The sequence below is a fragment of the Panthera uncia genome, chromosome X (genome assembly GCF_023721935.1).
Source record: "Panthera uncia isolate 11264 chromosome X, Puncia_PCG_1.0, whole genome shotgun sequence".
NCBI lineage: Eukaryota > Metazoa > Chordata > Mammalia > Carnivora > Felidae > Panthera > Panthera uncia.
In genome coordinates, this window is record NC_064817.1 from 50594063 (window position 1) to 50614515 (window position 20453).

A 20453-nucleotide genomic window follows, 5' to 3' on the forward strand; every position below is an offset into this window, starting at 1 on the left:
CCAGGTGAGCACTCCTACTCTAACCCCAGCTGGGGTGCAGGAGCAACTCCTGTACAATTAGCCCAAAGGGTAGTCCTCAGATGCAGAGTCATGAGGTACCTCCTTGGGATTCTCTCTCTCTCCCTCTCTCTGCCCCTCCCCCACTTGTTCTCTCTCTCTCTCTCTCTCTCTCTCTCAAGTTAAATTAATAAATAAATACTCTGAATAAATGGACTAAATGCTCCAAAGACATAGGGTGTCAAAATAGAAAAAAAAAGACCATCTTCCTACAAGAGACTAATTTTAGACCTAAAGAACCACAGATTGATAAGGAGGGGATATAGAAACATTCATTATGTTAGTGGATATCAAAAGAAACCTGAAGGAGCATTATTTATATCAGAACCTAGACATTAAAACAAAGACTGTCACAAGAGAAGGGCACTGTATCATAATAAAGGAGATTATCCAACAAGATATAACTACTGTAAATATTTATGCCTGCAACTTCTGACACCAAAACATACAAAACAATTTAAACCAAACATAAAGGAATTCATTTATAATAATACAATAATACTAGTGGATTTTAACACCCCACTTACATTAATGGAGAAATCATCTAAACAGAAAATCAACTAGAAAAGAATGGCCTTGAATGACACGCTGGACCAGATGTATTTAACAGATATATTCAGAATATTTCCTCATAAAACAGCAGAATACGCATTCTTCTTTAGTACAGATGGGACGTTCTCCAGAGTAGAACACATATTGGGCCAGAAATCATGCATCAACAAGTAGAAAAATATTGAGACCATATCATACAAATTCTCTTATCACAATTTTATGAAACTTGAAGTCAGTCACAAGAAAAAATTTGAAAGACCACAAATATATGGAGGTTAAACAACATGCTATTAAGCAATAAATGGGTCAACCAGGAAATCAAAAAATAAATAAAAAATATACATGGAAATAAGTGAAAATGAAAACATGACAGCCCAAAATCCTTGTGATGAAGCAAAAGCTATCGCAAAAGGGAAGTATAAAACAGTAGAAGAAAGAAAAAAATCTCAAATAAACAATCTAAACTTACACCTAAAGGAGCTCGAAAAAGAACAACAAATAAAGTCTAAAACTAGCAGAACAATTAAAATAAATATTAGAGTAAAAATAAATCACATAACATTTAAAATAAAAAGAAAAAAACAGAACAGGCAAATGAAGCAAGGTGCTGCTTCTTTGAAAAGATTGATACAATTTATAAATCTTTAGACACACATACCAAAAAGAGAAAATACACAGATAAATGAAATTACAACTAAGAGAGAGGAGAAAAACAACCAACACCAGAGAAATAGAATTATAAGAGAATATTATGAAAGACTATATGCCAAAAAATTTGACAACCTAGAAGAAATGGATAAACTCCTAGAAACATATGAACTAACAAAACTGAAACAGACAGAAATGAAAACTCAAAGAGCAGAATAATCAGGGAATAAATTGAACCAGGAATGAAAAATCTTCAGAGCCACATAGTTTCACAGGTGAATTATATCAAACATTTTAAAGAAGAGTTAATACCTATTCTTTGCAAACTATTCCAAAAAACAGAAATGCAAGGAAACTTCCAAATTCATTCTATGAAACAAGCATTACCCTGATACAAAAACTAGATAATACTCCACTACAAAAAGAGCATAGACAAATAATCCTGATGAAAACAAATGAAAAATAAATAAATAAAATTCTAACAAACCAAATCCAAAAGTGCATTAAAAGAAATATTCAGGGGTGCCTGGGTGGCTCAGTCAGTTGAGTGTCCGACTTCAGCTAAGGTCATGATCCTACAGTTTGTGGTTTCGTGCCCTGCATTGGGCATTGTGCTGCAGACAACTATGAGCCTGGAGCCTGCTTCAGATTCTGTGTCCCCCTTTCTCTCTACCCCTCCCCTACTCGCACTGTCTCAAAAAGAAAGAACATTAAAAAAATTTTTTAAAGAAACATTCACCATGATCAACTTGGATTTATTCTTGGGATGCAAGTGTGGCTCAGTATTTGAAAATCAATCAATTTGATACACCACATTAATAAAAAAAGATAAGAAACATATGATCCTCTCAATAGATATAGAAAATGCATTTGAAAAGTACAACATTCATTCATGATAAAAACCCTCAACAAAGTAGGGTTAGAGGGAACATACCTCAACATACTAAAGGCCTTGTACAAAACAAAACACAGCTAATATCATCCTCAAGGAGTAAAAACTGAGAGCTTTTCCTCTATGGTCAGGAACAAGCATAGGGATGTGCACTCTCACCACTGTTATTTAAGATAGTAATGGAAGTCTTAGACTCAGCAATCAGACAATAAAAAGAAATAAAAGGAATCCAAATTGGCAAGGAATAAGTACAACTTTCAGTAATTGTAGATGACAAGATAGTCAATACAGAAAACTTGAAAGACTTCACCAAAAAGTTACTATAACTGATACACAAATTCATTAAAATCACAGGGTATAAAATCAGTGTACAGAAATCTGTTGCACTCTGTACACTGATAATGAAGCAGCACAAAGAAATCAAGGAATTAGTCCCATTTCCAAATACACCAAAAAGATGTGTAGGAATAAACCTAAGAAAAGAAGTGAGAGGTCTGTAGTCTTAAAAATATAAAATATTGATGGAAGAAATTGAAGATGACAAAAAGAAATGGAAAAACATTCCATGCTCATGAATTGGAGGAACAAATATTGTTAAATGTAGATACTAACCACAGCAATCTACACATTTAATGCAATCTCTATAAAAATACTACCAGCATTATCCACAAAGCTAAAACAAACAATCCTAAAATTTATATGGAACTACAAAATACCCCCAAAATAGCCAAACTTATCAAAGAAAAGCAAAGTTGGAATCATCACAATTCTTGACTTCAAGTTACACTACAAAGCTGAATTTATCAAAATAGTATGTTATTGGCACAAAAAAACAGATACATAGATCAATGGAACACAACAGAAAATCGAGAAATGGACCCACAACTATGTGGTCTATTAATATTTGGCAAAGAAAGACTATCCAATGGACAAAATGCAGTCTCTTCAAGAAATTATGTTGGGAAAACTGGACAGCAAAGAATGTCATAAACATAAGCAAAGAATGAAACTGTACCACTTTCTTACACTATACACAAAAATAAATTCAAAAGTGATTAAAGACCTAAATGTGAGACAAAACGCTAGAGAAGAACACAGGCAGCAGTCTCCTTGACATCGTCCATAGTAGCTTCTTCCTAGATATGTCTCTGGAAATAAAACAATCAAAAGCAAAAATAAACTATTGAGACTTCATCAAAATAAAAAGCTTCACAGTGAAGAAAACAAACTAAAAGTCAACATGCAGAATGGGACAAGGTATTTGCAAATGACATATATGAAAAATGGTTTGTGTCCAAAATATATAAAGAACTTATCAGACTCAACAACAAAAAAGCAGATAATCCACTTTGAAAATGGGCAGAAGACATGAAAAGAAATTTTATCAAAATATACAGGTTGATAACAGACACATGAAAAAATGCTCAACCTCACTCATCATCAGAGAAATACAAACCAAAACTCCAATGAGCTATCACCTCAAACCAGTCAGAATGGCTAAAATTAACAACACAAGAAATAACAGGTGTTGGTGAAGATGTGGTGGAAGAGGAACTCTGTTACACTGTTGGTGGGAATACAAACTAGTGCAGCCACTCTGGAAAACAGTATTGAGGTTCCTCCAAAAAAAGTGGAAAATAGAACTGTCCTATGATCCAGAAATTTCACTACTAGGTATTTACCCAAAGATTACAAAAATACTAATTTGAAAGGATACAGGCACCTGGATGTATATAGTAGCATTATCAACAGTAGCCAAATTATGGAAAGAGCATAAATGTTCATTGACCAATGAATGGGTAAAGAACATATGGTGGGTGGGTGCATCTGTGTGTGTGTGTGTGTGTGTGTGTGTGTGTCAAATGAATATAATATATAATGAATATTACTCAGCTATAAAAATAATGAAATCTTGTCATTTACAACAATGTGGATGGAGCTAAAAGACATTATGCTATGTGAAATAAATCAGTCAGAGAAAGACAAATACCATGTGATTTCACTCATATGGAGAACTTAAGAAGCTAAACAAATAGATATATGGGGAAAAAGAAAATAGGAAAACCAAGTAACATACTCTTAACCAGAGAGAAAAAAAAACCTGATGATTACCAGAGGGGAGTTGGGTGGGGGGATGGTTTAAATATGTGATAGGTATAAAGGGGACAATTGTGATGAGTACCAGGCGTTGTATGTAAATGATAAGTTACTAAATTCTACATCTGAAACTAATATTACAGTTTATGTTAACTTGAATTTAAATAAAATTTGTAATGAAAAAAGAACAAAAAAGAAAAGGTACCTAATTAATGTTTAGACTGTCAAGGGTAGTTTTCCAGAGCAGATGATACATCAGATGAGATTTAAATCAGTAGTCTTCAAAATTTAGTAAATTTCTGGGATCAATTCCAGAATCTTTGATTCAGTAGGTCTGGTATGGGGTTTAAGAATGTGTTTTTTCAAGGGGTACCTGGGTGACTCAGTCAATTAAGAGTTCAACTCTTGATTTTGGCTCGGGTCATGATCTCACAGTTCGTGGGATTGAGCCCAACATTGGGCTCTGTGCTGACAGTGTGGAGCCTGTTTGGTGTTCTCTATCTCTGTCTCCCTGTCTCTCTCTGTCTCTCTCTCCCTCCCTCCCTCTCTTTCTGCCCTTCCTGTGCTCTTGAACTCTCTTTCTCTCTAAAAAAAAGTGATTTTCAAACAAGTTTCCAAGTAATTCTTGTGTTGATGGATCAGAAAATCTCAGAGCACTGTGAGAACCACTGATCTGAAGCATATGAAAAAGCATACAGGTAAAGGTATAGTACAGAAGAAACACAGAGAAAAAAAAAAGTTCGGTTGTAGGGAATGCAATATGTAATGACCTAGTAAGAGTAGTGATAGTTGGGGTAGAGGAAAGGGGATAGTCTCTAAAAAAGATCACTGAAGTGAAATCAATAGGATTCAGGGACTAATTGGACATTGAAGGTGAGAAAGAAAAGGATTTTGGAAAGATACCCAAAGTTCTGAAATGATACCCACATTTTTGGCTTAAAGAAACTAATAGTGATGTCAATATCCAAGATAGGAAACATGGGGAGAATGTGACTTGGGATGGGGGAGATTGGATAATGATGTGTTCATTTTTGACTTTGTTGAATTTGAAATGTTTGTAAGGCAACAGAATAGAGGCATCTAATAGTCACAAAGGTCTAAAGCTCAGGATAAAGGTATAATCAGAAAGAATAGATTTGAAAGGCATCAACATTTAAGTATAATTGAAAGCAAAGTAACGAACACAGCTCCCTTAGAAGAGTACATTAAATGAAATCATAAGAATACTAGAATAAGACTGAAGGAAGACCTATTTTTAAGGGAGGTAATGATTAAAAATTAAGCCTGGGGAAAAAGTGAGCAAGACATTAGAACAGAGAAGATGGTGTCAAAGATGTTAAGAAGATAATGTCAAGGGTGAAAAGATCAACAATTTCAAGTGCTTCAGAGAGGTTAAATAAGAATGGAAAATTTCTCTTTGGATATAGCAATAAGGGAGAGGCTGGTTATTTTGAATTGGTGGAAAAGAAGTCATATTAGAATGGATTTGAAAGTAATTGGAAGATAAACAACAATTTTTTATCAATTCATCAGTTGATGGACATTTAGGCTCTTTCCATAATTTGGCTATTGTTGAGAGTAATGCTATAAACATTGGGGTACAAGTGCCCCTATGCATCAGTACTCCTGTATCCCTTGGGTAAATTCCTAGCAGTGCTATTGCTGGGTCATAGGGTAGGTCTATTTTTAATTTTCTGAGGAACCTCCACACTGCTTTCCAGAGTGGCTGCACCAGTTTGCATTCCCACCAACAGTGCAAGAGGGTTCCCATTTCTCTACGTCCTCTCCAGCATCTATAGTCTCCTGATTGTTCATTTTACCCACTCTGACTGGAGTGAGGTGATATCTGAATGTGGTTTTGATTTGTATTTCCCTGATGAGGAGCGACGTTGAGCATCTTTTCATGTGCCTGTTGGCCATCCGGATGTCTTCTTTAGAGAAGTGTCTATTCATGGTTTCTGCCCATTTCTTCACTGGGTTATTTGTTTTTCGGGTGTGGAGTTTGGTGAGTTCTTTATAGATTTTGGATACTAGCCCTTTGTCCGATATGTCATTTGCATATATCTTTTCCCATTCCATTGGTTGCTTTTAGTTTTGTTGGTTGTTTCCTTTGCTGTGCAGAAGCTTTTTATCTTCATAAGGTCCCAGTAGTTCCTTTTTGTTTTAATTCCCTTGCCTTTGGGGATGTGTCAAGTAAGAGATTGCTACAGCTGAGGTCAGAGAGGTCTTTTCCTGCTTTCTCCTCTAGGGTTTGGATGGTTTCCTGTCTCACATTCAGGTCCTTTATCCATTTTGAGTTTATTTTTGTGAATGGTGTGAGAAAGTGGTCTAGTTTCAACCTTCTGCATACTGCTGTCCAGTTCTCCCAGCACCATTTGTTAAAGAGACTGTCTTTTTTCCATTGGATTTTCTTTCCTGCTTTGTCAAACATGAGTTGGCCATATGTTTGTGGGTCTAGTTCTGGGGTTTCTATTCTATTCCATTGGTCTATGTGTCTGTTGCTGTGCCAATACCATGCTGTCTTGATGATGACAGCTTTGTAGTAGAGGCTAAAGTCTGGGATTGTGAGGCCTCCTGCTTTGGTCTTCTTCAAAATTATTTTGAATAATTTTGTGGGTCTATTGTGGTTCCATATGAATTTTAGGATTGCTTGTTCTAGTTTTGAGAAGAATGCTGGTGCAATTTTGATTGGGATTGCATTGAATGTGTAGATAACTTTGGGTAGTATTGACATTTTGACAATATTTATTCTTCCAATCCATGAGCACGGAATGTCTTTCCATTTCTTTATATCTTCTTCAATTTCCTTCACAAGAATTTCTATAGTTTTCAGCATACAGATCTTTTACATCTTTGGTTACATTTATTCTTAGATATTTTATGCTTCTTGGTGCAATTGTGAATGGGATCAGTTTCTTTATTTGTCTTTCTGTTGCTTCACTGTTAGTGTATAAGAATGCAACTGATTTCTGTACATTGATTTTGTATCCTGCAACTTTGCTAAATTCATGTATCAGTTCTAGCAGACTTCTGGTGGAGTCTATCGGATTTTCCATGTATAATATCATGTCATCTGCAAAAAGTGAAAGCTTAACTTCATCTTTGCCAATTTGGATGCCTTTGATTTCCTTTTGTTGTCTGATAGCTGATGCTAGCCCTTCCAACACTATGTTAAACAACAGCGGTGAGAGTGGACATCCCTGTCGTGTTCCTGATCTCAGGGAAAAAGCTCTCAGTTTTTCCCCATTGAGGATGATGTTAGCTGTGGGTTTTTCATAAATTGCTTTTATGATCTTTAAGTATGTTCCTTCTATCCTGACTTTCTCAAGGGTTTTTATTAAGAAACGTTGCTGAATTTTGTCAAAGACCTTTTCTGCATCGATTGACAGGATCATATGGTTCTTATCTTTTCTTTTATTAATGTGGTGTGTCACATTGATTGATTGCAAATGTTAAACCAGCCCTCCATCCCAGGAATGAATCCCACTTGATGATGGTGAATCACTCTTTTTATATGCTGTTGAATTCGATTTGCTAGTATCTTATTGAAAATTTTTGCATCCATATTCATCTGGGATATTGGCATGTAGTTCTCTTTTTTTACTGGGTCTCTGTTTGGTTTAGGAATCAAAGTAATACTGGCTTCATAGAATGAGTCTGGAAGTTTTCCTTCCTTTTCTATTTTTTGGAATAGCTTGGGAAGTATATGTATTATTATTGCTTTAAAAGTCTGGTAGAACTCCCCTGGGAAGCCATCTCGTCCTGGATTCTTATTTGTTGGGAGATTTTTGATAACTGATTCAATTTCTTCGCTGGTTATGGGTTTGTTCAAGCTTTCTATTTCCTCCTGATTGAGTTTTGGAATGTGTGTTTGTTTAGGAATTTGTCCATTTCTTCCAGGTTTTTCAGTTTTTTGGCATATAATTTTTCATAGTATTCCCTAATTGCTTGTATCTCTGAGGGATTGGTTGTAATAATTCCATTTTCATTCATGATTTTAACTATTTGGGTCATCTCCCTTTTCTTTCTGAGAAACCTGGCTAGAGGTTTATCAATTTTGTTTATTTTTTTCAAAAAACCCACTCTTGGTTTCGTCGATCTGCTCTATAGTTTTTTAGATTCTATATTGTTTATTTCTGCTCTGATCTTCATTATATCTGTTCTTCTGCTGGGTTTAGGCTGTCTTTGCTGTTCTGCTTCTATTTCCTTTAGGAGTACTGTAAGATTTTGTATTTGGGATTTTTCTTGTTTCTTGAGATAGGCCTGGATTGAATGTATTTTCCTCTCAGGACTGCCTTCGCTGCATCCCAAAGCATTTGGATTGTTGTATTTTCATTTTCAGTTGTTTCCATATATTTTTCTAATTTCTTCTCTAATTGCCTGGTTGACCCACTCATTCTTTAGTAGGGTGTTCTTTAACCTCCATGCTTTTGGAGATTTTCCAGACTTTTTCTTGTGGTTGATTTCAAGCTTCATAGCATAGTGGTCTGAAAGTATGCATGGTATGATTTCAATTCTTGTATACTTATGAAGGGCTGTTTTGTGACCCAGTATATGATCCATCTTGGAGAATGTTCCATGTGCACTCGAGAAGAAAGTATATTCTGTTGCTTTGGGATGCAGAGTTCTAAATATATCTGTCAAGTCCATCAGATCCAATGTATCATTCAGGGCCCTTGTTTCTTTATTGACCGTGTGTCTAGATGATCTATCCATTTCTGTAAGTGGAGTGTTAAAGTCCCCTGCAATTACCACATTCTTATCCATAAGGTTGCTTATGTTTGTGAGCAATTGTTTTATATATTTTGGGGCTCCCGTATTTGGCGCATAGACATTTATAATTGTTAGTTTTTCCTGATGGATAAACCCTGTAATTATTATATAATGCTCTTCTTCATCTCTTGTTACAGCCTTTAATTTAAAGTCTAGTTTGCCTGATATAAGTATGGCTACTCCAACTTTCTTTTGACTTCCAGTAGCATGATAAAAAGTTTTCCATTCCCTCAATCTCAAACTGTAGGTGTCCTCAGGTCTAAAATGAGTCTCTTGTAGACAGCAAATAGATCGGTCTTGTTTTTTTACCCATTCTGGTAACCTATGACTTTTGGTTGGTGCATTTAGTCCAATCACATTCAATGTCATTATAGAAAGATATGGGTTTAGAGTCATTGTGATGTCTGTATGTTTTATGCTTATAGCAATATCTCTGGTACTTTGTCTCATAGGAGCCCCCTTAGGATCTCTAGTAGGGCTGGTTTAGTGGTGACGAATTCCTTCAGTTTTTGTTTGTTTAGGAAGACCTTTATTTCTCCTTCTATTCTAAATGACAGACTTGCTGGATGAAGGATTCTCGGCTGCATATTTTTCCTATTCATCACACTGATGATCTCTTGCCATTCCTTTCAGGCCTGCCAAGTGTCAGAAGAGAGATTGGTCACGAGTCTTATAGGTCTCCCTTTATATGTTAGAGCACATTTATCCCTCGCTGCTTTCAGAATTTTCTCTTTATCCTTGTATTTTGCCAGTTTCACTACGATATGTCATGGAGAAGATCGATTCAAGTGACGTCTGAAGGGAGTTCTCTGTGCCTCTTGGATTTCAATGCCTTTTTCCTTCCCCAGATCCGGGAAGTTCTCAGCTATGATTTCTTCAAGTACACCTTCAGCACTTTTCCCTCTCTCTTCCTCCTCTGGAATACCAATTATGCATAGATGTTTTCTCTTTAGTGCAAGACTTAGTTCTCTAATTTTCCCCTCATACTCCTGGATTTTTTTATCTCTCTTTTTCTCAGCTTCTTCTTTTTCCATAATTTTATCTTCTAGTTCACCTATTCTCTCCTCTGCCTCTTTAATCCGAGCCGTGGTCGTTTCCATTTTATTTTGCAGCTCGTTTATCACATTTTTTAGCTCCTCCTGGCTGTTCCTTAGTCCCATGATTTCTGTAGCAATAGATTCTCTGCTGTCCTCTCTACTCTTTTCAAGCCCAGTGATTAATTTTATGACTATTATTCTCAATTCACTTTCTGTTATATTGTTTAAATCCTTTTTGATCAGTTCGTTAGCTGTTGTTATTTCCTGGAGATTCTTTTGAGGGGAATTCTTCCGTTTGGTCATTTTGGATAGTGTCCGGAGTGGTGTGGATCTGCACGGCACTTCCCCGTGCTGTCTTGAATAACTCGCCTTGGTGGGTGGGGCTGCAGTCAGAACTGTTGTCTACTCCCAGTCCACTGCTGGGGCCACAGTCAGACTGGTGTGTGCCTTCTCTCTCCCTCTCCAAGGGGCGGGATTCACTGTTGCGTGGTGTGGTCCATCTGGGGTACTTGCACACTGCCAGGCTTGTGGTGCTAGGGATCTGGCGTATTAGCTGGGGTGGATAGGCAAGGTACTAGGGGGCGGTAGGGGCAGGTTCAGCTCACTTCTCCTTCAGTGATCCGCTCAGGGAGGGGCCCTGAGGCAGCGGGAGGGAGTCAGACCCACCCCCAAAGGTGTGGATCCGCAGAAGCACAGTGTTGGGTGTTTGCACGGTGCAAACAGGTTCCCTTGCAGGAACTGGTTCCCTTTTGGATTTTGGCTGGGGGATAGGCGAGGGAGATGGCGCTGGCGAGCGCCTTTGTTCCCCGCCAAACTGAGTTCTGTCGTTCTGGGGCTTAGCAACTCTCCCTCCTGTTGTCCTCCAGCCTTCCCACTCTCTGAGCTGCGCTTGGCTCAGGAGACTCTTCTGCTAGTCTTGTGGCGGTTTTCTGGGTTATTTACGCAGGTGTAGGTGGAATCTAAGTTATCAGGAGGACGTGGTGAGCACAGCATCCTCCTACATCACCATCTTCAAAACCCAATTCCTCTCCCCTTCCTTTCAATCAACAGGTGTCTTTAGGTCTAAAATGAGTCTCTTGTAGGCAGCATATGATGTGTCTTATTTTTTATCCATTCTGACCCGCTATGGCTTTAGATTGGAGTGTTTAGTCCATTTACATTTAAAGTAATTTTGATAGATATGTATTTTTTTAATATATGAAATTTATTGTCAAATTGGTTTCCATACAACACCCAGTGCTCATCCCAAAAGGTGCCCTCCTCAATACCCATCACCCACCCTCCCCTCCCTCCCACCCCCCATCAACCCTCAGTTTCTTCTCAGTTTTCAACAGTCTCTTATGCTTTGGCTCTCTCCCACTCCAAGCTCTTTTTTTTTTCCTTCCCCTCCCCCATGGGTTTCTGTTCAGTTTCTCAGGATCCACATAAGAGTGAAACCATATGGTATCTGTCTTTCTCTGTATGGCTTATTTCACTTAGCATCACACTCTCCAGTTCCATCCACGTTGCTACAAAAGGCCATATTTCATTTTTTCTCATTGCCACGTAGTATTCCATTGTGTATATAAACCACAATTTCTGAATCCATTCATCAGTTGACGGACATTTAGGCTCTTTCCATAATTTGGGTATTGTTGAGAGTGCTGCTATAAACATTGGGGTAAAAGTGTCCCTATGCATCAGTACTCCTGTATCCCTTGGATAAATTCCTAGCAGTGCTATTGCTGGGTCATAGGGTAGGTCTATTTTTAATTTTCTGAGGAACCTCCACACTGCTTTCCAGAGCGGCTGCACCAATTTGCATTCCCTCCAACAGTGCAAGAGGGTTCCCATTTCTACACATCCTCTCCAGCATCTAAAGTCTCCTGATTTGTTCATTTTGGCCACTCTGACTGGCGCGAGGTGATATCTGAGTGTGGTTTTGATTTGTATTTTCCTGATAAGGAGCGACGTTGAGCATCTTTTCATGTGCCTGTTGGCCATCCGGATGTCTTCTTTAGAGAAGTGTCTATTCATGTTTTCTGCCCATTTCTTCACTGGGTTATTTGTTTTTCGGGTGTGGAGTTTGGTGAGTTCTTTATAGATTTTGGATACTAGCCCTTTGTCCGATATGTCATTTGCATATATCTTTTCCCATTCCGTTGGTTGCCTTTTAGTTTTGTTGGTTGTTTCCTTTTCTGTGCAGAAGCTTTTTATCTTCATAAAGTCCCAGTCGTTCATTTTTGTTTTTAATTCCCTTGCCTTTGGGGATGTGTGGAGTAAGAGATTGCTACGGCTGAGGTCAGAGAGGTCTTTTCCTGCTTTCTACTCTGGTGTTTGGATGGTTTCCTGTCTCACATTCAGGTCCTTTATCCATTTTGAGTTTATTTTTGTGAATGGTGTGAGAAAGTGGTCTAGTTTCAACCTTCTGCATGTTGCTGTCCAGTTCTCCCAGCGCCATTTGTTAAAGAGACTGTCTTTTTTCCATTGGATGTTCTTTCCTGCTTTGTCAAAGATGAGTTGGCCATATGTTTGTGGGTCTAGTTCTGGGGTTTCTATTCTATTCCATTGGTCTATGTGTCTGTTTTTGTGCCAATACCATGCTGTCTTGATGATGACAGCTTTGTAGTAGAGACTAAAGTCTGGGATTGTGATGCTTCCTGCTTTGGTCTTCTTCTTCAAAATTACTTTGGCTATTCGGGGCCTTTTTTGGTTCCATATGAATTTGAGGATGGCTTGTTCTAGTTTTGAGAAGAATGCTGGTGCAATTTTGATTGGGATTGCATTGAATGTGTAGATAGCTTTGGGTAGTATTGACATTTTGACAATATTTATTCTTCCAATCCATGAGCACGGAATGTCTTTCCATTTCTTTAAATCTTCTTCAATTACCTTCATAAGCTTTTTATAGCTTTCAGCATACAGATCTTTTACATCTTTGGTTAGATTTTTCCCTAGGTATTTTATGCTTCTTGGTGCAATTGTGAATGGGATCAGTTTCTTTATTTGTCTTTCTGTTACTTCATTGTTAGTGTATAAGAATGCAACTGATTTCTGTACATTGATTTTGTATCCTGCAACTTTGCTAAATTCATATATCAGTTCTAGCAGACTTTTGGTGGAGTCTATCGGAATTTCCATGTATAATATCATGTCATCTGCAAAAAGGGAAAGCTTGACTTCATCTTTTCCAATTTTGAAGCCTTTGATTTCCTTTTGTTGTCTGATTGTTGATGCTAGAACTTCCAACACTATACTAAACAACAGCAGTGAGAGTGGGCATCCCTGTCGTGTTCCTGATATCAGGGGAAAAGCTCTCAGTTTTTCCCCGTTGAGGATGATGTTAGCTGTGGGCTTTTCATAAATGGCTTTTATGATCTCTAAGTATGTTCCTTCTATTCTGACTTTCTCAAGCGTTTTTATTAAGAAAGGGTGCTGGATTTTGTCAAAGGCCTTTTCTGGATCGATTGACATGGTCATATGGTTCTTCTCTTTTTTTTTGTTACTGTGATGTATCACGTTAATTGATTTGCGAATGTTGAACCAGCCCTCCATCCCAGGAATGAATCCCACTTGATCATGGTGAATAGTTCTTTTTATATGCTGTTGAATTCAATTTGCTAGTATCTTATTGAGAATTTTTGCATCCATATTCTTCAGGGATATTGGCCTGTAGTTCTTTTTTTTACTGGGTCTCTGTCTGGTTTAGCAATCAAAGTAATACTCGCTTCATAGAATGAGTCTGGAAGTTTTCCTTCCCTTTCTATTTCTTGGAATAGCTTGAGAAGGATAGGTATTATCTTTGCTTTAAATGTCTGGTAGAACTCCCCTGGGAAGCCATCTGGTCCTGGACTCTTATTTGTTGGGAGATTTTTGATAACCGATTCAATTTCTTCCCTGGTTGTGGGTCTGTTCAAGCTTTATATTTCCTCCTGATTGAGTTTTGGAAGAGTGTGGGTGTTTAGGAATTTGTCCATTTCTTCCAGGTTTTTCAGTTTTTTGGCATATAATTTTTCATAGTATTCCCTGATAATTGCTTGTATCTCTGAGGGATTGGTTGTAATCATTCCATTTTCATTCATGATTTTATTATTTGGGTCATCTCCCTTTTGTTTTTGAGAAGCCTGGCTAGAGGTTTGTCAATTTTGTTTATTTTTTCAAAAAACAAACTCTTGGTTTCGTTGATCTGCTCTACCTTTTTTTTAGATTCTATATTGTTTATTTCTGCCCTGATCTTTATTATTTCTCTTCTTCTGCTGGGTTTAGGCTGCCTTTGCTGTTCTGCTTCTATTTCCTTTAGGTGTGCTGTTAGATTTTGTATTTGGGATTTTTCTTGTTTCTTGAGATAGGCCTGGATTGAATGTAGTTTCCTCTCAGGACTGCCTTCGCTGCATCCCAAAGCGTTTGGATTGCTGTATTTTCATTTTCGTTTGTTTCCATATATGTTTTAATTTCTTCTCTAATTGCCTGGTTGACCCACTCATTCGTTAGTAGGGTGTTCTTTAACCTCCATGCTTTTGGAGGTTTTCCAGACTTTTTCCTGTGGTTGATTTCAACCTTCATAGTATTGTGGTCTGAAAGTATGCATGGTATTATTTCAATTCTTGTGAACTTATGAAGGGCTGTTTTGTGACCCAGTGTATGATCTATATTGGAGAATGTTCCATGTGCACTCGAGAAGAAAGTATATTCTATTGCTTTGGGATGCAGAGTTCTAAATAAACCTGTCAAGTCCATCTGATCCAATGTGTCATTCAGGGCCCTTGTTTCTTTATTGACCGTGTGTCTAGATGATCTATCCATTTCTGTAAGTGGGGTGTTAAAGTCCCCTGCAATTACCACATTCTTATCAATAAGGTTGCTTAAATTTCTGAGTAATTGTTTTATATATTTGGGGGCTCCGGTATTCGGCACATAGATATTTATAATTGTTAGCTCTTCCTGATGGATAGACCCTGTAATTATTATATAATGCCTTTCTTCATCTCTTGTTACAGCCTTTAATTTAAAGTCTAGTTTGTCTGATAGAAGTATGGCTACTCCAGCTTTCTTTTGGCTTCCAGTAACATGATAAATAGTTCTCCATCCCCTCACTCTCAATCTAAAGGTGTCCTCAGATCTAAAATGAGTCTCTTGTAGACAGAAAATAGATGGGTCTTGGTTTTTTATCCATTCTGATACCCTATGTCTTTTGGTTGGCCCATTTAATCCATTTACATTCAGTGTTATTATAGAAAGATACGGGTTTAGATTCATTGTGATGTCTGTATGTTTTATGCTTGTAGTGATGTCTCTGGTACTTTGTCTCACAGGATTCCCCTTAGGATCTCTTGTAGGGCTGGTTTAGTGGTGACAAATTCCTTCAGTTTTTGTTTGTTTGGGAAGACCTTTATCTCTCCTTCTATTCTAAATGACAGACTTGCTGGATAAAGGATTCTCGGCTGCATATTTTTTCTGTTTAGCACACTGAAGATATCGTGCCAAGCCTTCCTGGCCTGCCAAGTTTCAAAAGAGAGATCAGTCACGAATCTTATAGGTCTCCCTTTATATGTGAGGGTACGTTTATCCCTTGCTGCTTTCAGAATTTTCTCTTTATCCTTGTATTTTGCCAGTTTCACTATGATATGTTGTGCAGAAGATAGATTCATTTTACGTCTGAAGGGAGTTCTCTGTGCCTCTTGGATTTCAATGCCTTTTTCCTTCCCCAGTTCAGGGAAGTTCTCAGCTATGATTTCCTCAAGTACCCCTTCACCACCTTTCCCTCTGTCTTCCTCCTCTGGGATACCAAGTATGCGTATATTATTTCTTTTTAGTGTATCACTTAGTTCTCTAATTTTCCCCTCATACTCCTGGATTTTTTTTATCTCTCTCTCTCAGCTTCCTCTTTTTCCATAACTTTATCTTCTAGTTCACCTATTCTCTACTCTGCCTCTTCAATCCGAGCTGTCGTTTCCATTTTGTTTTGCATTTCGTTTAAAGCGCTTTCCAGCTCCTCGTGACTGTTCCTTAGTCCCTTGATCTCTGTAGCAAGAGATTCTCTGCTGTCCTCTGTACTGTTTTCAAGCCCAGCGATTAATCTTATGAATATTATTCTAAATTCACTTTCTGTTATATTATTTAAATCCTTTTTGATCAGTTCATTAGCTGTTGTTATTTCCTGGAGATTCTTTTGAGGGGAATTCTTCCATTTGGTCATTTTGGATAGTCCCTGGAGTGGTGAGGACCTGCAGGGCACTTCCCCTGTGCTGTGGTGTATAACTGGAGTTGGTGGGTGGTGCCGCAGTCAGATCTGATGTCTGCCCCCAGCCCACCGCTGGGGCCACAGTCAGACTGGTGTGTGCCTTCTCTTCCCCACTCCTAGGGGCGGGATTCCCTGTGGGTTGGTGTGGCCCGTCTGGGCTTCTTGCACACTTCCAGGCTTGTGGTGCTGGGGATCCAGCGTATTAGCTCGGGTGGGTAGGCAAGGTGCACGGGGGCAAGAGGGGCAGGCTTAGCTCACTTCTCCTTAGGTAATCCGCTTTTTGAGGGGCCCTGTGACAGGGAGGGAGTCAGATCCGGTGCCGGAGGTTTGGGTCCACAGGAGCACAGAGTTGGGTGTTTGTGCATAGCGAGCAAGTTCCCTGGCAGGAACTGGTTCCCTTTGGGATTTTGGCTGGGGGATGGGCGGGGGAGATGGCGCTGGGAAGCGCCTTTGTTCCCCACCAAACTGAGCTCTGTCATCTGGGGCTCAGTAGCTCTCCCTCCCTTTGTCTTCCAGCCTTCCCGCTTTCTGAGCAGAGCTGTTAACTTATGACCTCCCAGAGCTAAGTCACGCTTGCTGTCGGATCACAGTCTGTCAGGCCCCTACGCTTTTGCCAGCCAGACTCGGGGGCTCTGCTTGGCCGGCGAGCCGCCCCTCTGCCCCGGCCCCTCCCGCCAGTCCGTGGAGCGCGCACCGCCTCGCCACCCTTCCTACCCTCTTCCGTGGGCCTCTTGTCTGCGCTTGGCTCTGGAGACTCCATTCTGCTAATCCTCTGGCGGTTTTCTGGGTTATTTAGGCAGGTGTAGGTGGAATCTAAGTGATCAGCAGGACGCGCGGTGAGCCCATCGTCCTCCCTACACTGCCATCTTCCCTCTCCCGATAGATATGTATTTATTGACATTTTATTACTTATTTTGTTGTTTCTGGAAATTTTCTCTGATCCTTTCTTGTCTTCGTCTTTTGTGTTTTGCTGTTTTTCTTTAGTGATATATTTGGATTTCTCTCTCTCTATTCATTGTATGTTTTTTAGTTATTTTTGACGTATGGTTACCATTAGTTTTTTATATAAACTCTTCTGGAAATATCCGTTTATATAAGTTGATGGTTATTCAAGTTTGAACACATTCACTTCTCTTCTCCCCATATTTCAGGTGTATGTTATATTTTATATCCTTTTTGTACATGTCTGCTCCCTCACTGATTTTTACATAAATATTCATTTTTCCTGCTTTGGTTTTTCCTGCGTTTATACTGTCACTTTGGTCTCTCCTTTGCACTCAATGTTTTCCCTTTAATATTTCTTGTAGGACTGCTTTAATGTTCATAAACTCCTTTATGAGTTCATGTGGGTTTTTTTATTGTTGTTGTTTGTTTTTTGTCTGAGAAATTCTTTATCTCTTCTATTTTGAATTATAGCCTTGCTATATAGAGAATTCTTGGCTGCAGAGTTTTTATTTTCATTCATGCTATTCTTTTCTGACTTGCTGGGATTTTGTTGAAAAATATTTAGCTAGCCTTATGGGTTTTCTTTTGTAAGTTAAGAACTTCTTTTGCCTTGCTGTTTTTAAGATTTTTATTTCTAATTATATTTTGACAATTAAATTACAGTATGTCTTGGTGTTGGTCTGCTTTACTTTATTTTGATGGGAGTTCTCTGTGACTCTTGGATCTGGACGTCTGTTTCCATCCCCAGATTAGGGAAGTTTTCAACGATTATTTCTTCAAATAAATTTTCTGCCTCTTTTTCTCTCTATTCTTCTTCTTGGACTCCTATAATATAAATGTTACTACATTTCATGGAGTCAGTGAGTTCCCTAAGTCTATCCCTGTGTTACATACTTTGTTTTTCACGTTTTTTTTGTTCAGTTTCATTACTTTCCATTACTTTGTCTCCTAAGTCACTAATTCATTCTTCTGCTTCTAGCCTGCTGTTCATTGTATCAAGCATGTTTCTTTAAAAAAAAATAATGTTTCTTTATTTTTTAGAGAGGGAGAGGGAGAGATAGTGTGAGTCAGGGAGGGGAAGAGAAAGGGAGAGACACAGAATAAGAAGCAGGTTCTAGGCTCTGAGCTGTCAGCACAGAATCCGACATATGGCTTAAACTCATGAACCATGAGATCATGCCCTGAGATGAAGTCAGATGCTTAACTGACTGAGCCACCCAGATGCCCCTGCATCAAATGTTCTTCTAAACTTGTTTATTGCACTATTCATCTCTGATTGAATCTTTTTAATTCTTATCTCAGTGGTAAGGGTCTCACTGATGTCTTCTATTCTTTTATCAAGTCCAGTGAGTATCGTTATAATTATTGCTTTAAGTTCTCCATCAGACATGTTACTTATACCTGTTTGCTTAGATCTCTTTCACTTATTGTGTTCTTTCATTTGGGATAATTTCCTCTTTCTTCACATTTTGTCTAAGTGTCTGTCTTCTTCTCTGTGTTGGAAAAGACAGTTATGTCTCCTGCTCCTAAAAATAATGACCCTATGAAGAAGATATCATGCAATGTCCAGTGCCTGGTGTTGCATGGAATTTCTCTGGTGTGTTCTGTATGCACTCTGCTGTTGTTTTGGTTGTTCTACCCTTCAGGCCAGTAATATGTAGTCATTCTTGCCTGATGTGGGCAGTGTTTGATTCTGGCCTGAATGTGGCAAGTTTTAATTCATTGTGCTCTGATCTGCTTGTGCAATGAGTCCTGTCATCACTTCCACAGTAACTGAGGCCCTGAAAACTCTCTGATCTGGAGAAATGGTGTGGGCAAATGTTTGTGCTGGTCTTCTTAGGGAAGGGCCCACAGCACTGAAATTGAGACTAGCATGACTGAGAAGGGCAGTTCCACCAGAAGGAAGATGGTGGGACTTGGTGTAAACAAGTTAGGCAGAGTTGGTGCTGTGCCACTTCCTGCAGGTGGTTCTGTGTTTATACTGAAGAGTGAGGGAGGGAGATGGCAGCTGCCAGCTGTTTTTTTTTTTTTTCCCATAGAGGTGTCTCCCTCAGGGACATACTCTGAGAAAACCAAATCACCTCTCCCTGTGGTCCCCAGGCATTTTTCAGGTAGTTGTTTCCATGCTCTCTGCCCCAGAATTATTTGCATGCTTTCTTACCAGGAGCAGTGCAGCGCCCTCCAGGCTCTACCCCAGGCAAGCCAATTGACCTTTAAACTCCAGTCTTTAAGCCTGGGTGACTTCCAGAACTCACAAAGTTCAGGCCCTCTTGTTTTTCAAACCAATGGCTTTAAGGAAATATTCTTTTTTTGTAATGTTTATTCATTTTTGAAAGACAGAGAGAGACAGAGCATGAACGGAGAGTAGCAGAGAGAGAGGGAGTCACAGAATCTGAAGCAGGCTCCAGGCTCTCAGCTGTCAGCACAGAGCCCAATACAGGGTTCAAACCCACAAACTGTGAGATCATAACCTGACCTGAAGTCAGATGCTCAACCGACTGAGACACCCAGGTGCCTCATGTCGACTTTATAAAGGATTACATTTCTTGTTATGTAGGTCATGTGTTATGAGGGACCATTTAGGTGTTTATTATGGTTACTCAGGTGACAGAACATGATGGCATAGACTAGGGTATTAACAGTGGAGACAAATAGAAGTGGATGGGTAGGGAATATATTTCTTAGGTATATCCCTCATAACTTGCTGATGGATATGAGCTATAGGGGAAAAGAATAAAAAATAACTCCTGGGGCGCCTGGGTGGTTCAGTTGGTTAAGCGTCTGACTTCAGCTCAGGTCATGATCTCACAGGTTCATGAGTTTAAGCCCCACGTTGGGCTCTGTGCTGACAGCTCAGAACCCAGAGCCTGCTTTGGATTCTATGGCTACATCTCTCTCTGCCCATCGCCACTCATGCTCTGTCTCTCTCTGTCTCAAAAATAAACACTATTTTAAAAAAATAACTCCTGAGTTTTGGCTTCAACAACTGGTTTCACTATTTACTGAGATAGGAGGAGTAGATTTGAGGGAGAAGTCAATGATGTACTTTGGATATGTTTAGTTTGAGATGAAAATTAGACAAATGTAAATATCAAGTAGGAAATTGAATAAAGGAGTCTAGAATTCAATGTAGAGGTTGGAGAATAGTTTAGGTAAGAGAAGAACATGATCAAGTCACAGATATGTGAAAGTATGGGATATGCTGAAGTATACAATTTAAATTTTTCCAGTG

General features: G+C 38.8%; 1 protein-coding gene across 1 annotated transcript in view; it reads left to right on the top strand.

Moving 5' to 3' along the window:
* Positions 1-20453, top strand: part of HEPH (hephaestin) — an 82592-nt gene that overhangs the window by 46716 nt on the left and 15423 nt on the right. The window lies entirely within an intron of this gene.